This window comes from Aplysia californica, unplaced genomic scaffold (assembly GCF_000002075.1).
Source record: "Aplysia californica isolate F4 #8 unplaced genomic scaffold, AplCal3.0 scaffold00059, whole genome shotgun sequence".
Lineage (NCBI taxonomy): Eukaryota > Metazoa > Mollusca > Gastropoda > Aplysiida > Aplysiidae > Aplysia > Aplysia californica.
In genome coordinates, this window is record NW_004797329.1 from 568,832 (window position 1) to 585,733 (window position 16,902).

The 16,902-nt window shown below is 40.5% G+C and overlaps 1 protein-coding gene across 8 annotated transcripts in view; it reads right to left on the minus strand.

Annotated features, from left to right (window-relative positions):
• Positions 1 to 16,902, minus strand: part of LOC101856787 (fibroblast growth factor receptor 4) — a 263,607-nt gene that overhangs the window by 135,620 nt on the left and 111,085 nt on the right. Inside the window, exon 1 of one of the 8 annotated variants that reach the window (XM_035968431.1) lies at positions 14,743 to 14,837. The exons of the other annotated variants lie outside the window; for them this stretch is intronic. The gene's annotated coding sequence lies outside the window, so the exon portion shown is untranslated. Of the gene's footprint in view, positions 1 to 14,742; positions 14,838 to 16,902 lie in introns of those variants that run through there. 8 annotated transcript variants of the gene reach the window in all.

The following is a 16,902-nucleotide window of genomic DNA, read 5'->3' on the forward strand; positions in this document are numbered from 1 at the left end:
TATTGGGGGGGGGGGGGTGATATAGAGGATGGAATCAAGTTATAACAAATAATGAAGTGTTGGAAAGAGCTGGAATTGAAGAAATCAACACGACTGTAAAAAGGAAAAGATGGAGATATCTAAGACATGTTCTAAAAATGCCACAGACTGAATTTGCCTATCAGACATGGCATTGGAGACCAACTGGAGCCTCAGCCCGGTCCGATGTTGTTTCCTTTGGAAAGACACTCTACACGAATTCTCCATTTGGCTCAGTCCTTTCGGAGATATATGGACGTTGAACACCCAGGTCCCGCCTCTTAAATAATTTAATAGTTTTGACAAGGATGTTAAAACTATACCATTTCATCATTTTGAGTTTGATGTGAATATATTAAACGGCGCATTTTGACCAGCATTTTTAGTGGACTTTTATTTTTGTACGATAACGGCTATCATTATTAACAGTACAAACACAAAACTAATTATTTATGCACGTACGCGCTGCGATTAGAGGTAATGATTCCTTCGTAAACCGTAAAATGACTCTTACCGTTAAATGATACAAGCAGTCGGAATGATAAACTGAGAATGTCAATGTCCTTTAAACATATGCTGTAAAATAATGCCCAACGGTCTGCCTTTCTGCATGTCCTACAAAGCTTAAAAGGTTTTGCATGCCTGACTGTTGCAAATGAAGACTCCTTATTCAGCCTTTGTGAGCTATTTCAATAAATAAGTCATTTTTCAATCTCTAAACAATAAAAATAACGCCTTCCGGGTTGTTACATGATGCGCAACTTTAAAAAAAATTCAGTTAGGTGGTCTTTGTGGCTTGATATAACTGAGGAAACAAGAAAGATTGATCGTGTTTATGTGCTTCTTCCTTCGACAGGACTGCTTAGACCAGAAGCAACCTGTCCTCACAGCGGGGTTTTTCCGGGTTAAGAATGATCGTCCACGCGTGTCAGGGCAATGGACAAGGCTTTGTTATGTATGCTATTACTGGAAAAAAAACAGCAACAAAAAATGCGCTTTCTCTTCTTTGTGTTCCCGAAACAAAACTGCCCAGGCAATGAACAACCGGATTCATCTCCGTTAGAATTCACTTGTAAAAATGATTTAGAAAGATTAACCATGCGTGTCCAGCGGAGCAACATCCCAACAGGAAGACGATAATACTAAATGATACTTTGATCTCGTGCTAGTGGAACGTACGTCTCATGAGATCAAAGCACAGAGCCGAACAATTTGCAACAAAGAACCTGGTTTATATTATGCTTCTTGAACTGTAATTGCAGATTACTTTGCAGTGGGTTCGAAAGTAACAGCGTTACCGTTGACGTTACTGACTGGTCAAGAGAGTTGTAGATTCCGTGCAACCATTTCGACATTTTCAAAAATTGCCTTACTGGCTGCATTCCTTTGACGAAAACGCCCAAAACCGAGACACTGAAAGGAAAAATGCAAATATAGAAGAACAAGGGCGGTTAGTCCAACAGTGTTCATGGCAGCTTGAGTAAGATGAACATTCATCGTCAAGGAGCTCCCTTTGTTTTTGACGTAACGTATCATAACGTGAAAGTGCAAGTGTGGATTCGCAAGACAGTATTTTCGGATAACCCATACCGCTTTGTTTTCAAACGAAGTTAGATTTAGTTTGCGTCGCCCTTGAAGGTCGAAAAATGTCCTTAGAGGTCATGGAAACAGTGTCTCTGAGGGTCTGCCTTCCCCATAGGCCTACATCTCAACTCAAACGGATGAAGCGGGCCATTTGTGTTGGGACTAGTTTAGACCAAAGGATTGTGAAATATACGCCCAAAGAACGTATCAGTACATGGAGCTACATAATCTAGGCTATTGTTATTAATCCCGCTGCCATGCTCTCTTTCTCGTCCTTCCAAAATATCCAATTTTTTCGACAAATAAAACCAGCTCCCATACTAATCATTTTCTATGTCCTTTGTTCGGGAATTTGAGATCGATCTGATGCACCCTTTAGGTTTGAGAGCCACTGGAAGAAGAGGCCTTTGATTAAACAATGTTGCTTTTATCTTTAAATTATGTTGCTAATTGACCCACTACAGATATACAGATAGTTTGTTCGTCATTCTGGAGACAACATAAAGTACACAACAAATTACCCGAAAGCGTCGTTCTAACTCTCGCCTCAATACGGTTTAGATAAAACCTTGCCGCAGAAAAGAGGAGACATTTCAAAGAAAGAGTTTCCATTTATTCAAGTAAAATTCACCCTTGAAACGAGTATTTCCCCACGCATATGACACACAAGTGGAAAAGCAGTGAATAATAAGTACTCATTAAGCGCATAGTTTCAATAAGATTTAAAAAACGAGAAAATTTAGTTTCTAGTGATTAAACATTTTATGACGAAGACATGGGCGCGAATGACTATGGCATATGACAAAAGAAACAGTCGTAAATGAGCTGTTGGAATTCGTCTACAGATTGTTCAAGTCGTGTCCTATTATTAATTCACATGTTTCTATTTGCTGGACGCATATTTTATCGAGATTCATATAAGTACATTCATAGACGAGAAACTAGGTCCTTACTTAGAAAGAAAGATGTCAGAGATCATACCCGAAAATAACAACAACAACAGCAACAACAACAACGTAAATACGTGTATTATTAAAACCAATAAGCAAAACCAAACAGGAAGTAGGTGTTATAACACTTAGTGAAGCGCTATCGGTCTATTACCCCACTCCCTCCCCTACCGCTCGAAAGGAAAGAGAAAAAAAAACAACAGCGACAAAAAACCTATTTCGGGCATTTAATTTCCAGCTGGAATAAAATATTTACGCCCATGAGAGTGAGAGGGGGCGAGGAGTACTATTCTCTCGTCCGTGTTTGTTAGTATAGACACAATAAATGTGTGTGTGTGTGTGTGTATGCCCAGTGTTTTGTGTGTGTGTGTGTGTGTGTGTGTGTGTGTGTGTGTGTGTGTGTGTGTGTGTGTGTGTGTGTGTGTGTGTGTGTGTGTCTGTATGTGTGTGTATGTATGTGTGTGTGTGCTATATGCGTGTTTATGTTGTGTCTTTATGTTGTGCGTGAATATGTGGGTTTGTGTACATATGTTGCGCGTGTGTATGTGTGCGTGTGTGTGTGTGTGGGGGGGGGGGGGGGGTATGTGTGTGTGTGTGTGTGCTTGCTGGGAAGGGGGAAGGGGTGTCTTCTCATCAGAGTTTCATGCACTAAGACTGGGGTGCGCACACAGAAAAAAGAACAATGCAGATGGCGCTACGATAGGACTGTAAAAGTCACAAACACCGCTTCGCAATAGCAATTTACTGCCATATTGTATGGCGTTGAATGACGACTGTACCATGTCATCAACCAAACGAACTCACAAACATTTGATGATCATAATATGCAGATGCTGATACGAAATCTCATAATAAATTGAAAAATTAGGCATGCAATAAACAGCACTTCCGCATTTTGCACACAATTGTTTTTCATACGTGCTGGATGTCAAATAAATGTGCATTAGAGAAATGTAATGGATGATGTGTTCGGGAAAAAGGCTGCGATCGTTCTTTTTTTTTAGCCTTCACGGAAGTATAGTGCTTTATTTAAGTTAAGAAATGGTTGAAATAATTTTTTAAAATGGTAACTAGAATACTCATAAATCTTCTCTTCCGTTGTTGTTTTTATACGCCCGTGCTTAAATAATTCGAACAAAAAAAAACCCGTTCCCAAAAAATCGAATGTTTCTTTTGGAATAACATGGAACACCGCTCCTCTTATTAACATGCCCGCTTCTGAATATGCTCTTGCCAACATTCAGCTTTAATTTACAACGTCAAGGGTTTTTGCACAAATGAAGAATGGAGGTGATGTCATGCATGTTCCACCAGGACGCAAAGTGTCAAAGAGTGGCTTCCCTTGTAGTTTCATTGAAGAACTCTTGATCTTAACAGATAATAGCTACAAAGAACTAACATTTTTCATTAAAGGGCTTGATCATAGTTTTATGAAACTATGGAAGAAAGAAAAACAATCCTTTAAAAAAAAAAATACAGGCTTCAACAGACTTCTCCAAAAATGTTTATTACAAAACATGCAAATGTAAAAATAAAGGTAAATTATTGCGCTACAATTTCTTCTGATGTCGATTGCACGTTTTTTTGTTGTTTTTTTAAACGACTATGAATAGTGAAGCTAACTGTTCATTATATTTGCAAAGTTGGATGCTGGACTTCATGCGTGGCGCGATATTAGTCCTGCGTTCCGATTTCTTTGATGTGTGGAAGAGCATGACTCGTGAAACATTTCCCCTCGTAAATCTGTCCAATGATTTCAGACAGACGTGTCGAAAAATTGTTACTTTTGAGGATGTTCCGGTGGGAAAAGGTAAGCAAACAGCGGTGCTTCCCTTTCCGTTACATTTCCCGACTAATGGACTTCCTGTTGCAACCAAAAAAGCAACCCGAGAACGCCCACGAACATTGAATGAAAGATAAATGATGCGGTGAAAGAAAATGAGTCCACAACCGAAACAATACTCGTGGTCCCTGAAACGACTAAAGTCTGATTCTAAAACTGCTCATACCAGATCGTTTATCCCACTCCTAGAGAAGTAATGAAGGCTCTTGGTGTATATTACCAGTTCGAGAAAGCGCGACAAACTCGGATGTAGGAGCTGGAACCTTTAATCACAAAATCGATCCCTTATTGGGTTTGGGAGCCACAGCGCATTTAATGGCCGCGACTGCCAGACCCAACTAGTAAAGGAATCGAATTTATTTGAGGAAGTTCAAAAGACCCAAGAAAAGGTACTGGGGTTCATTCAGAAAAAAAAATGTCATTGGGGATGAAAAGGTTATTATTATTAGGTTTAAATGTGACTATTCTTTGTTCCAACGATTCACACTTTTCTGATGTTACCTAGAAGAATTCTGGATTCTGCAAAGTTGATGTGTTGTCAAAAAACAGTTCACCGCTAATAGTGTAAGGAAATTGTGACCATATTCTGTATTTATACTAAATGTGAAAAGCAAACGAGAGAGAAACAACAGTACTTAGACTAGTGGAGCCGAATCCTAAGATACATACGCTACGTAATCTATAGAAAATATCTTTGTAAGGTAAGAAAGCGTACCATACAAGTTGATGAAAGAAAGAAAAGAGCCCAACGAAAGCCAATCACAGAAAATGTAGTGGGGATCAAAGTTTTGGTTTTCTTACGCATGTTTGCTTAATTCGTTTGTTACTAAATTCTGTCCAAATCCTAAACGGAACTTTTGGAATGCCTTTTATTTTATGACTCAGCGTTGTTCAGATATAATACCAACGGGAGCTACACATCTTTAGAGAGACAGGTTCACATTACAGCGGTGGATTCACTGTCTATTGTTTTACCCAAAGAATCCAGATAGTCCAGCAAAGGCTATAGGCATTGGGAACCGTATGTGTTCTTGCACTCCTAATAAAATGTAAAGCTAATCCGACCAGCGATCTTTGTTCTTTCTGCAAGATGCCCCCAAAATTAAACCTTCCTACTTTTAAGATAAAATTGCAACTGAAAAAAAAAAGAAATATCCCACTTCCGTGGCATCAGATCGAAACTTCCATTCCAGAAGGACTGCATCTTGTATCGACAAGATGACTCATTCTTTTCCTGAAAGAATAATGAACCGCCAATTTCTTCTTTTTTTCAGGCTCGAGAATCACAGTTTATTAGACAGCACGTCAAGCATGGCGCTAAAAACACAAGCAGGCTGCTGCAAAGTGTTAGTCCAGGAAGAGGAATAACAAACTCTATCTCTCTCACACACAGATCGCTGCATGAGCGTCTGGGACGGTGATGTCATTCGGAAGACGCACAAGTGGGTTTTTGTTCTAGGAAGACACCAACAAATAGCTGAGACATTCCAGGGTCTCACAGATCAAAGGCAATCTCCACTTCCTAATCTATTGGGTTATTCAGCAGTTGGAGAATGCAGAATAATATGTATTTTCATGTGGGTGTTTTTATGTCCCCATCAACACAATTCAGATTATTTAGAAGGTGGGCCTCTACTCTTCCTTTGTGAAAAGGTGAAATGGTTTAGGTTTAACGGCCCCTATCAACACTAAAAGGTAATTTAACAGGCCGGACCTCCGAGTTTAACGCATATCTCCGAAAGAACTGCGACTCTCCCTGACAGGACTTATCCCGGCTAAGAGGGATACAGCTTCCTACCAGAAAGACCGAGATACTACAAAACAAAAATTCTCTCCTCACGGAATATCGAACTCGGTTCTTGAGCTTGCGACAGCGAAGCACCTAACCACTACACTACAGACACTCTTTTAACATAATAGGTGACATGACACGATGGAATCATGCGCTCGTCAATTTCGGGGCAAATGGAGTTATTAGTATCATCTTAAAACTTGTTCATTTGTGTTGCTTTAGATTAAAAAAAAAAAATACCCATCCATCTGGAATAGAAATTGAAATATTTGCAATTTATGGAGGTGGTAATCGCCTGAAATCAGAGGTAAAATTAGCGAGAAAATGTCGGCCAAAGTGTGGTATTTCCATATTTGAGTGTCCTTGAAAACTTGTGTCTTTGATCAACGTTTGTCGGTAAAATAAACACAGACATGTGTTTTCAAATAAAAATAAAAGACGTTCAGTTACAAAAAAAAATCCATGAAAATTGCCAATCGGGCTGAAAGATGTTGGTTTCTTTGAATTCATTAATATGACGAACACCTGATTTCACCCATACCTATAATGGCTCCAAATGATTGTGATTATAAACGTTTTATGTCCGTTTGACAAAATTTAACTAAGGAAATGAACGGGGGGGGGGGGGGGGGCTTCTATCCAGTCTGTCAGGTCAACACGGACTATGTGGATAACACAATGTAAGAAAAAGAGAAAAAACCCAAAGAGTAAAGCGATAAACTTTCTTGGTGAAGTGAAGTGCATAATCTTTTCACACGACATGACAGTAACCGGTTATATTCACTCATTTGTTCTACGCAACTTTCGTATTTCCTCAAGCACTCTCACAAACAAAATAGTTGCTTTTTCTGTTATCAATCCTACGTAAACAAAGCATGTGAACTTGAATTTATTAACAGTGGAAGTGAAATTCACAACAAGCAAACATATCTATGTTGGACCCTGCCAGCTTTCTGTCACTGCACTTGTTCTGTGGAAAAAACAACAGGCTTCTAGCCTTGAGCCTCGAAAAGGAATACGTAGAATGTTACCCTCTTTTCCCTCCCACTCTCTCAACAAATTTCGTGTTTCTGGTCTTTTCCATTATTGTTCGTCTGAAAGTTTCTACTCCTGGCCTTTTCAACGATGTCAACTTAGCATTCTTTAAAAAATCCACAAAGAAACAAAACAAAATTCCCATTTAAATCCGGACTATCCGCCCTTATCTAGTGCTAAATTTGTCTGAGCTAGGAACCAAAGACAAAGAAAAGACCAGCCACTACACCTTTAATTGAGAGTGACAAATGTCGGACTTGTGTCTGAGTGACTTTAAGCAAATCCTCGACCAAGTGTGAGGCCTTTGAATGGTTCTTTCGATCCGGGTTTTTTTTTTCTTGAAGAACTGATTGCCTTTCGAACTATCAGGCTAGTGGCTACAGCAAAACTAGAAGAGAGGGAGAGAGGGAGAGAGAGAGAGAGAGAGAGAGAGAGAGAGAGAGAGAGAGAGAGAGAGAGAGAGAGAGAGGGGGGGGGTAAAAGAGAATAAGACAAGGAGACAGAAAGAAAGAGAGAAAGAAAGAGAGAAAGAAAGAAAGAGAGGGATAGACAGACAGGTGGACAAACAGAAAACAGAAAATGCCTCACAGAAAGAAAGAGAGAAAGAAAGAGAGAAAGAAAGAAAGAGAGGGATAGACAGACAGGCGGACAAACAGACAGACAGACAGACAGACAGACAGACAGACAGACAGACAGACAGACAGACAGAATGGTTGGCCGATAATGAAAATAACTGTACATTTCGGCAAACAAAGCAAAAGCGTATGTGTACTTGCATACAGACGAAAGGCAGACAAACAAATCGACAGACACGGACAGAAGAATACCTGAAGGTAGGTAATTAGATTTGTTGCTATAATAGAGGTTTTTCGGCGCTCGCAACTGCATACGGTCATATGAGCGCCAAAAGGTGGATGTCAACAGAGAAGTCCTTATCGGGAATCAGACTTACTCTGCTCACCTCTTTTGCTTTAATAGCACAATGTCGGCTTCGACTATTAAGGCGCCCCAGAAATAGCAGGTCACACGAGTGTGACAAACATACAAAAGATGTAGAGGCAAAATTACGGTTGTAAGGATTAGGAAAGAAAAAGCAGTGGTTCCATGTTGCAGTTCAGGCAGTTCACGTTATGAGCATGACATTGATGAATCAGCCCATTTATAACTTCAATTGTATTGTGCATAAAAACATGGTTAATGCCCCCCCCCCCCCTTTTAGGAATGGCCTAAAGACACTTCAGTCAGTGGCACCGTCCCGGGGGGTGAGGCAGTTATATACACAGCCAAAGCGATACGAAATGTGAGAAAAAAGTACAGAGATTCAAAGCCCCTTTCAGCAGTGGAAGGTCATTTAAGAGGTGAGGTCTCTGAATTCTACGTCCCTCTCCAATCGATACTACCAAGTCAATTGGGCGGTGAACATTGAAACAGCCCCCCTCCCCCTCCCGAGCCCCTCAACAAAACATTCAGAACGTCCCCTGATTCAAACCAGGGCCATCTGTTCCGTATTTCAGAAAGATACCAACTGAGCTAACAGCGGGCCCCAGACTAATACTACTCACAGACATTAGAAAGGCGTGCGTAGAAATGAGTGTCATTAAAATTTGTCTGGAACAAAGTCTGTTGGTGAACCCAAAATATGCCAGGCCGAAAACCACTCTTATGGTAACGTCAACGAATGATAATTCTTTTTCATGAAACAAAAATATCTTTTTAGAAAAAAAAGAGAATAAACAACTCGGTTGCCATAGCACTCGCAAGCCTGAGATCTGGCCAAATGATCTCTTTCCTAATAATCAAATTGTGTTAAAATAATATTGTATCGGTCCTGGGAGGATGAGGAAATAACTACCCTAACACTTTTAAAAGCCAATTGTTTTGTAAGATTAATGCTGTTGATGCTGTTTTCTTACTTTTAGGCTACTTCCTCAACACAATGATTAGATCGATCACAAATAGTTCACGCTATTATCGGTAAAAATAAAAAGAACTAGGTGCATTATCAATCGGTTGTCCCGACGGACGAGAAATGGAGAGGGAAAAAAAACAACCATGCTTTCTGTGACGAAAAAAAATCCTCTTTGATGAATTCCCCAAGGACAGATTCCCAGTACTGAGCTGCCTCCAGACTGTTGAACACATAATGTCCCGCAGGCTAGACAAAGCCTATACGAGAGTTTGTGATGGCGAAGCTAAAAACAACCTCTATCTCACATTTTGAGAAGTTCGGTCTTTTTAAAGCAGTTATATCTCAGTCATAATACGCGTTTTTCTTGTTTAAATGCGACTGTAGACCATGGTATGAAACCAGAATACTTTCCTTCAAAAAAATGGAGGGGAAAAGGTAACAAGTTTATAATGCTCTCTTGTGCAATACAGTTGGTTTTTTGTGGCTTACGGTCTTCTATCTTTAAAGGACATTGAGTTGACCTTTGAGGCCTTTGATCGTAACCGGTAGGCAGACTCTAGGCCAGAGGAGTTCTTTTCTCTGGGCCTGCCCCTGTAATGCGTTTCCAACACCAAGGCTAATTACAGTGCACGCAAGTCCGTATTGTTGGTGCCATTGTTTAATAAATACCAAAAAAGGGTATTTTTCTATTTCAGTGTGAGGTAAGCGGTCCACTTTAAAAAGTCACAGTAAGAATTGTGTTGCTGTTAAAACGATGAGTAACTCCGGCACAGTTATTGACAAATCGACTGCTCAGTGAACGACTCTGCCATAAGTCACCATTAAAAATGGCGTATGTCGGAGTCTTACACCAAGTAGTCGAAATACGTTCATTTGACTCATGTGGCGTTTCATTTTGCTTTATGGGTCTATCATTTTCTTTTTGTTTGGCTGGACGGATTGTTGGTTGTCGTACAAGGAACAACAAACACCTCCACGACATTTACATTATGTTGTGTGGGTGACAATAACAGCCTGATTGTTTGCCACATAGTTATTTTGCCATTGTGAAGGAAAGAAAGTTTGAAAATGTGCTTGTTACACAGAACTATCTTTTGCACGAAAGGTGTACTAGCTTGCATATTTTCTCCAGAATGTTTGTTCTATTGCCATACATAATATGTAATAGTTACAGTAAGTGACGACTTAAAGTCTCGTAACCCTACCGATTGAAGGTTTACTGAGTTACTCTATATCTTTTCTCTAGCCTTTCCATAATATTTTGGCACCTGGTTGCATCGTAAAACATACCAAGTTAATTTGTTGGATATGCACTCATGCCTATCATTCATGCCGTTTCTGCTGGTTATTATGTAGCCCCGAACTTACCAGCGAGGCAAAGCTAAAAAAGTAGGCCTACATTTCCTTTGAAAAATCGCTATACAGAAATTCTTTAAAACAAAATGAACGCCAAAAAAACTTACAGCTGCGAGTTCACTAACAAAACTAAACACAAGACTCATCTCCTGTTGTCTACTGTTTCGGTTGTACAATCTATTAAACACCAACAAAGGTGGTCTAAGGACTCAACGAATAATAAGAAGAAAAAAGTGTATACGATTGTGCACTCCAAGCTTGACGATAGGTTCAGTATAACTGCATGACCCTCAAAGACCCCCAGAGGAACACTTCTTTCGTCGAAATTAGCTACCAAGTCTCTTAGCTCCCCTTTGCGGACAATCATATATCAACAATGGCCATTCGATCGCTGTGATGCTCTTGGCATTCCCCGCGGGAGAGGGACTTGGCTCACGCCCCACGCTCGCTGTGACAAACGATCTCACGAAATCGTAAGGCTGGTTTGACACACACCCGACTACCCCGCTCAGCCTAATCGGTTCGCAGCAAAACAGTTCCGATCTTTAGTCATTTTTTCGTGAGTGACACAAAGCAGACATTTAGCACGGCATGTAAAAGGGCAAAATATTAAACAAATTCGGTTGCATTACTGCAAACAAGCTTGATTTCAAAGGACTGAGGTCACCATTATGCAACTTGCTAACCGACATTAGCAATGTAACGAATAGGTGCTTCACCGTTGAACTCCGAAGTCATACATGTTTTATTTGTATCAAATCTCTCTGTCTGTCTGCTAAGATCTCGTATCCCACACAGGGTTGGAGAGGTCCGCTTGCTAAATGTTTTAAAGTGTGCCGATTGTGGAGTAGAACATTAACAATCGTTCCAAATCAGGACATTCTTTAAAATAGGAAATTGGACAAGTGCGTACCCGTCTTAAAGGTTCATGGTACACTGTTCGTGCGAAGGTGAGTTTGCTCAGAAAATTGGGATGGAGTGCCTCCCGGTCCTACCTGTGACAAGACACTGATATATACTACTGACCTCTAACCTACGCGCGCTCGTACCAGCAGCAGTGCAATATAATCCCCAGGAGGTTTTTGGTAAATGCATCTACTTACTAGCAGGATTTTGTTATCTATACAAGCGAGAATGGGATAGGAGGAATGATGGATAAGTGAGCGATATTCTCTTACAAAAATGCTCATGGTTTGGCAGAACGGACAGATCCACAGAAAAAGTTAAAAGGGTAGCGACGAAGGGAATGAAAGAGAGAGAGAGAGAGAGAGAGAGAGAGAGAGAGAGAGAGAGAGAGAGAGAGAGAGAGAGAGAGAGACAGACAGACAGACAGACAGACAGACAGACAGACAGACAGACAGACAGACAGACAGACAGAGAGACAGGCAGACAGACAGACAGACAGACAGAGACAGAGACAGAGACAGAGAGACAGAGAGACAGAGAGACAGAGAGACAGAGAGACAGAGAGACAGAGACAAAGACAGAGACAGAGACAGAGACAGAGAGACAGTGAGAGAGATAGAGAGAGAGAGAGAGAGAGAGGAGGGGGGGCAGCGAGTGAGAAAAAAAGAGAGAAAGATAGAGAGAGATATATAGAGACGGAGAGAGAGACAGAGACAGAGAGAGAGAGAGAGAGAGTGAGAGAGAGAGGGAGAGAGAGGGAGAGAGAGAGAGGGAGAGAGAGACACACAGAGAGAGACAGAGAGAGAGACACCCCCGATAAAAGTGGCGTAAAACTGGTAATCGCACGTTCTCAAGTTAGGGGGATAAGAAGGTCGCACAAGAAGATGCCACCAAAATGGTCTGCACAACACGTCTCTTTATACACCCAACTGTAGGCCAGACATTACTAAGATACGCCAGAAAGGCCACCTTCGAGAGCCATTCAGGAGGGTACTTTAGGCTTGCTGACAGCTTGGAGAGCGAAATGACTGCTTAAGATCTGCGACCGAGCCAAATGATAGCGATAACCGCATCGTATCTACTTAAGCCTGAGCTAGAAACAATTGAGCGTGTGCTTGTACTAATAACCTATGTTGGTCCCATTCCATAGCCTGCGGCGCGGCCTGTATTGAGTTTAAGCAATTATTGTTCGTATTGCGGGGCACTAGAGGCGGAACAGAATGCTTTACGTTTTGCGGACATATATAGTTACTTTCGAAACCCTCTGTATTATGTCGATAACAGCAGCTGGCGACCAGGTTATCTTTTGTCACAAACACATACAAAAAGACACAAAGTACACACTCTTGCATACGCATGTACACACCCAAAAGCAAGGCCACACATAATGATGATGTTCATTTCTCACCACACAATCCGAAGAGCTTGAGAAACATTCAGAAGCAGAGGCAATGACAAAACGTACACAAACACACACAGATGCACACACACACAGACACATACACACACACACACACACACACACACACACACACACACACACACACACACACACACACCACAGACACACATATTACACACACACACACACACACACACTCGCACATTAACACTCACACAAACACAAACACACTCACACACATATACACACACACTTACACACACTCACACAACCCCTCAAATCTCCCCCCCCCACACACACACACTCCTCAGCATCAAATCCGCCGTAATAGCATTACCCAATTTCTCTGAACCATGGTGAAACTATTTCAAATCGAGATCTTTAAAGGATTTTTCTAAAGTAAAGCCCCTCTATTTCCCACACCTCATGGCAAGTTTGTCACATTTTTTTGAGTTCCGTAATCTTACGGTAATCTGTAATGATTAGTTTCACGTCTTATACAGAAAGATGGGCGCGAATCACCTTCAACGACAGTCTGTGTAAAACAACATGCGGTTTTACCATCTAGCTGGTTGTCTTTTTATACCTTATCAATCTTACGAAAATACTTTTTTGTGTTTCTTTTCCTCCCTTTTTCTCGTATTTACCTTACTATCCTCTCTGTTCCGCTCTTCTTTTAGAATTAGATAGATAGATAGATAGATAGATAGATAGATAGATAGATAGATAGATAGATAGATAGATAGATAGATAGATAGATAGGTAATAATAATAATAGTAAAAAGAATAATAATGATGATAATATTGATAATGATGATGATGATGATGACAATAATAATAATAATAATAATAATAATAATAATAATAATGATAATAATAATAATAATAATAATAATAATAATAATAATAATAATGATGATGATGATGATGATGATGATGATGATGATGATGATGATGGTGATGATGATGATGATGATAACAAACATAATATTATGCTATAGTAATAATAACAATCACTACTACTACTACTACTACTACTACTACTACTACTACTACTACTACTACTACTACTACTACTACTACTACTACTACTACTACTACTGATAACTGTAATAATGATAATTAACAGACTGTAAGCATCACCATCATCACCATTACTGTCACCATCACCATCACCATCATCATCACCATCGATTATATAAATTATGAAGCACTATGCCAGCTCCAAAGCAGATTCTGTGTCTTCTACAATTTGTTAGTGCAAGCATCTCATGTGCACATGCAAAGCACGTGTAAGTGTGTGTGCGTGCGTGTGTGTGTGTATGTATATATATATATATATATCATCACCATCATCACCATTACTGTCACCATCACCATCACCATCATCATCACCATCGATTATATAAATTATGAAGCACTATGCCAGCTCCAAAGCAGATTCTGTGTCTTCTACAATTTGTTAGTGCAAGCATCTCATGTGCACATGCAAAGCACGTGTAAGTGTGTGTGTGTGTGTGTGTGTGTGTGTGTGTGTGTGTGTGTGTGTGTGTGGAAAATGAGGGGAAAGGGGATACGTATGCGAGTGTGGATGTGTACTTGTGTTCATGTCTGTCTGCATGTCCTTCGTTTTCCCACTCCTATCTCCACCCTTTCGTTTCCCCATGAGTATTTACCGGTGCATGCGTGGAGACGACACTTTGCCTATTCTGTGGTAACTGACAGAAGCAGTTAAATATTTGAAGTGAAGGGGAAATTATGATTAACACATAACAGTTTCGAGCGTTTCCTCGGCGTCTTTACGACAGCTCACTGTCAGCGTTCCAAGTCTTTAACTGTTGCTTATCCCTATACATAAACTGAGCCCGGTAATAACAGTTGTCTGAGAGCTCACACCATCTTCACAATCATAAATGGTTTAGTTTACAACTTTACAATGATTCTTACCTCAAGTAATGAAAGTGGGATATCCCAAGGGGCCTAATTCATAGTAATCCAGAGTCTCTCTAGTTGACAAGTTGAGAGGCAGGGTGTTGACTGAAGCAAAGAATTAGAACGGCGAATTATAACAACGAATGTTTTTTTAAGACCTTGCCTAGAATTTACCCTCACAACCCAACAAAAAGCAATAATATAGTAACAGCCCAGAGTTCTCAACTTCCTCTGGTGTTAAATAGATTCACTTTCCACATATCTCGACCTAAATACGTTGTAGTAGCTCGTCAAACCTACCTCAATATAATATCTGAAATATTCTGCAACATTATTTCGGTTTGGCAGTCAAGATTGGAAGAGCCTAGGCAGAAATGATATTCCGAGCAAACACAAAAGTAAAAAAAAAACACCAAAAAAATATTTTGTCTTTCAGGTCAAGAAAAACGATATTATTTTCAAACTCGGAACTACAATGAATATTTAAACAGCTTTGAAATCGTGTTTCATCCTTTGGTGAAAAAACACACTTGATGCAGCACACGTGTGCTGCGTGGAAGGATTCATTTACAATGCTAATACGAGACGTACGTTTTTCTTGTATAGCAAAACAGACCTGGTTTTTTTCCGAATCGATCACTTTTACCAAGGTTAACACTTCCAACCTCTCTGAACTTCTTAACACAATTTACCCTCTGTTTGAAAAGGGTGTAATCATGTCTGTCGACATGCCCGCTATCCGGTCTTCTTTTAAAACACACCTCAGTAAGGCAGTAAATAACTCCTTCTTTTCAAGTTATGGAGGAAAACGAGGAAGCGGTAGGTGGTCTTTGGGGAAAAGGGGAAAAAGAGGGGACGAGGGAGAGCACAAATGTGCGAGACTGTGGGAAGAAGTTGCAGTCTGGATAATGAACAAGATCGTCTCGATTGCCAAGTTCGATAACCTTGTTTGCCGGACAGGTAAACACAGCGATCTTTTCGACCAACTCTGAACAAACCTTCCTTTGTCAATAAAGAACACTTAAGAGCTCCGAACTTTCCCAAACTTATTGCGCTGAAAAGCGTACATAGTGTAAAAGCTGGCAGACAATAGCTGGAGCCTATTGCCTTCGCGCCCTTTAACCACTTACTTACAGCTCTTCACTCTGTGTAGAATAAGAGTGAAAATGAAACTGCTGTCGGCTGAAATCCAAACCACCCCGTAATAGCGTTCCCTATCCTAGATTCTCGGGACAGAGGATAGATATCAGGCCTCAATACACTATCATGACTGGCTTTTGGAAATATGCAAGGAATCTGACACATCATCTGAAGGGTTCTAAACTCAAGAGATACGTGTCACTATCTGACCACGGGTGATCCCAACTTCCTTAGGCTTACTGTAGGAAAAGGAGGGAAAAAATGCTTTGAAAGTCTGAATGACCGGTCGTATGCGACAGTGGTTCATAGACCATTCCATTCAGTTTGTTGGCTCCCAGATTAGCCTTATAGCTAGGAGAAAAGAGTCGGCCATGTGCTGTTAATAAATATGGTCTCAGACGCACACATTAAAGGCTCCTGTCATAGAGCAAGCGTGACCACGGAAATCAAAGAGTCTGGATATATCAATAGAGCTAGGGAGATGAATTGCCATCAAATGGCAATATACCACTTTGCAAAGATAGTCAGGAAAAGTAAGGCAAAGAAATCCAATGAAAAACAAGCCATTTTATTTTCAGCACACTCTCTACCCCTCAGGTGACCCTGAGCAAGAGGTCCAACTATTTTGCCAGACGTTTAGATCTCTAAAATATGAAGTGGCCAACCGTTCAAATTTGGTTCATTGTAATGAGTGTATTACTTCTTTAGTAGCAGGAACCCTGCAGGTCGCGAGTAAATTGCACTTCAGCACATCTTGGCCCGATTGGGTGGCTAAAAGTAAAAGAATTACTAATTAGCGTGGGTGTTTCTTTCTAGGGGCCTTTGGAAGAGATGGGTTTTAAGGTGAAGAGGGTCGGGGTGGTATCTCTTATCAGGGAAAAGAAAAGCGAACTAAAGTTCAGGGATGAAGGTATAAACACAGGTACGTAAGAACAATTCAATGTTGCGTGAGTGTTTTCTTGTGCAAGTGTTTGCGTATGTGTGTACGTGTGTGTGTGTGTGTGTGTGTGTGTGTGTGTGTGTGTGTGTGTGTAT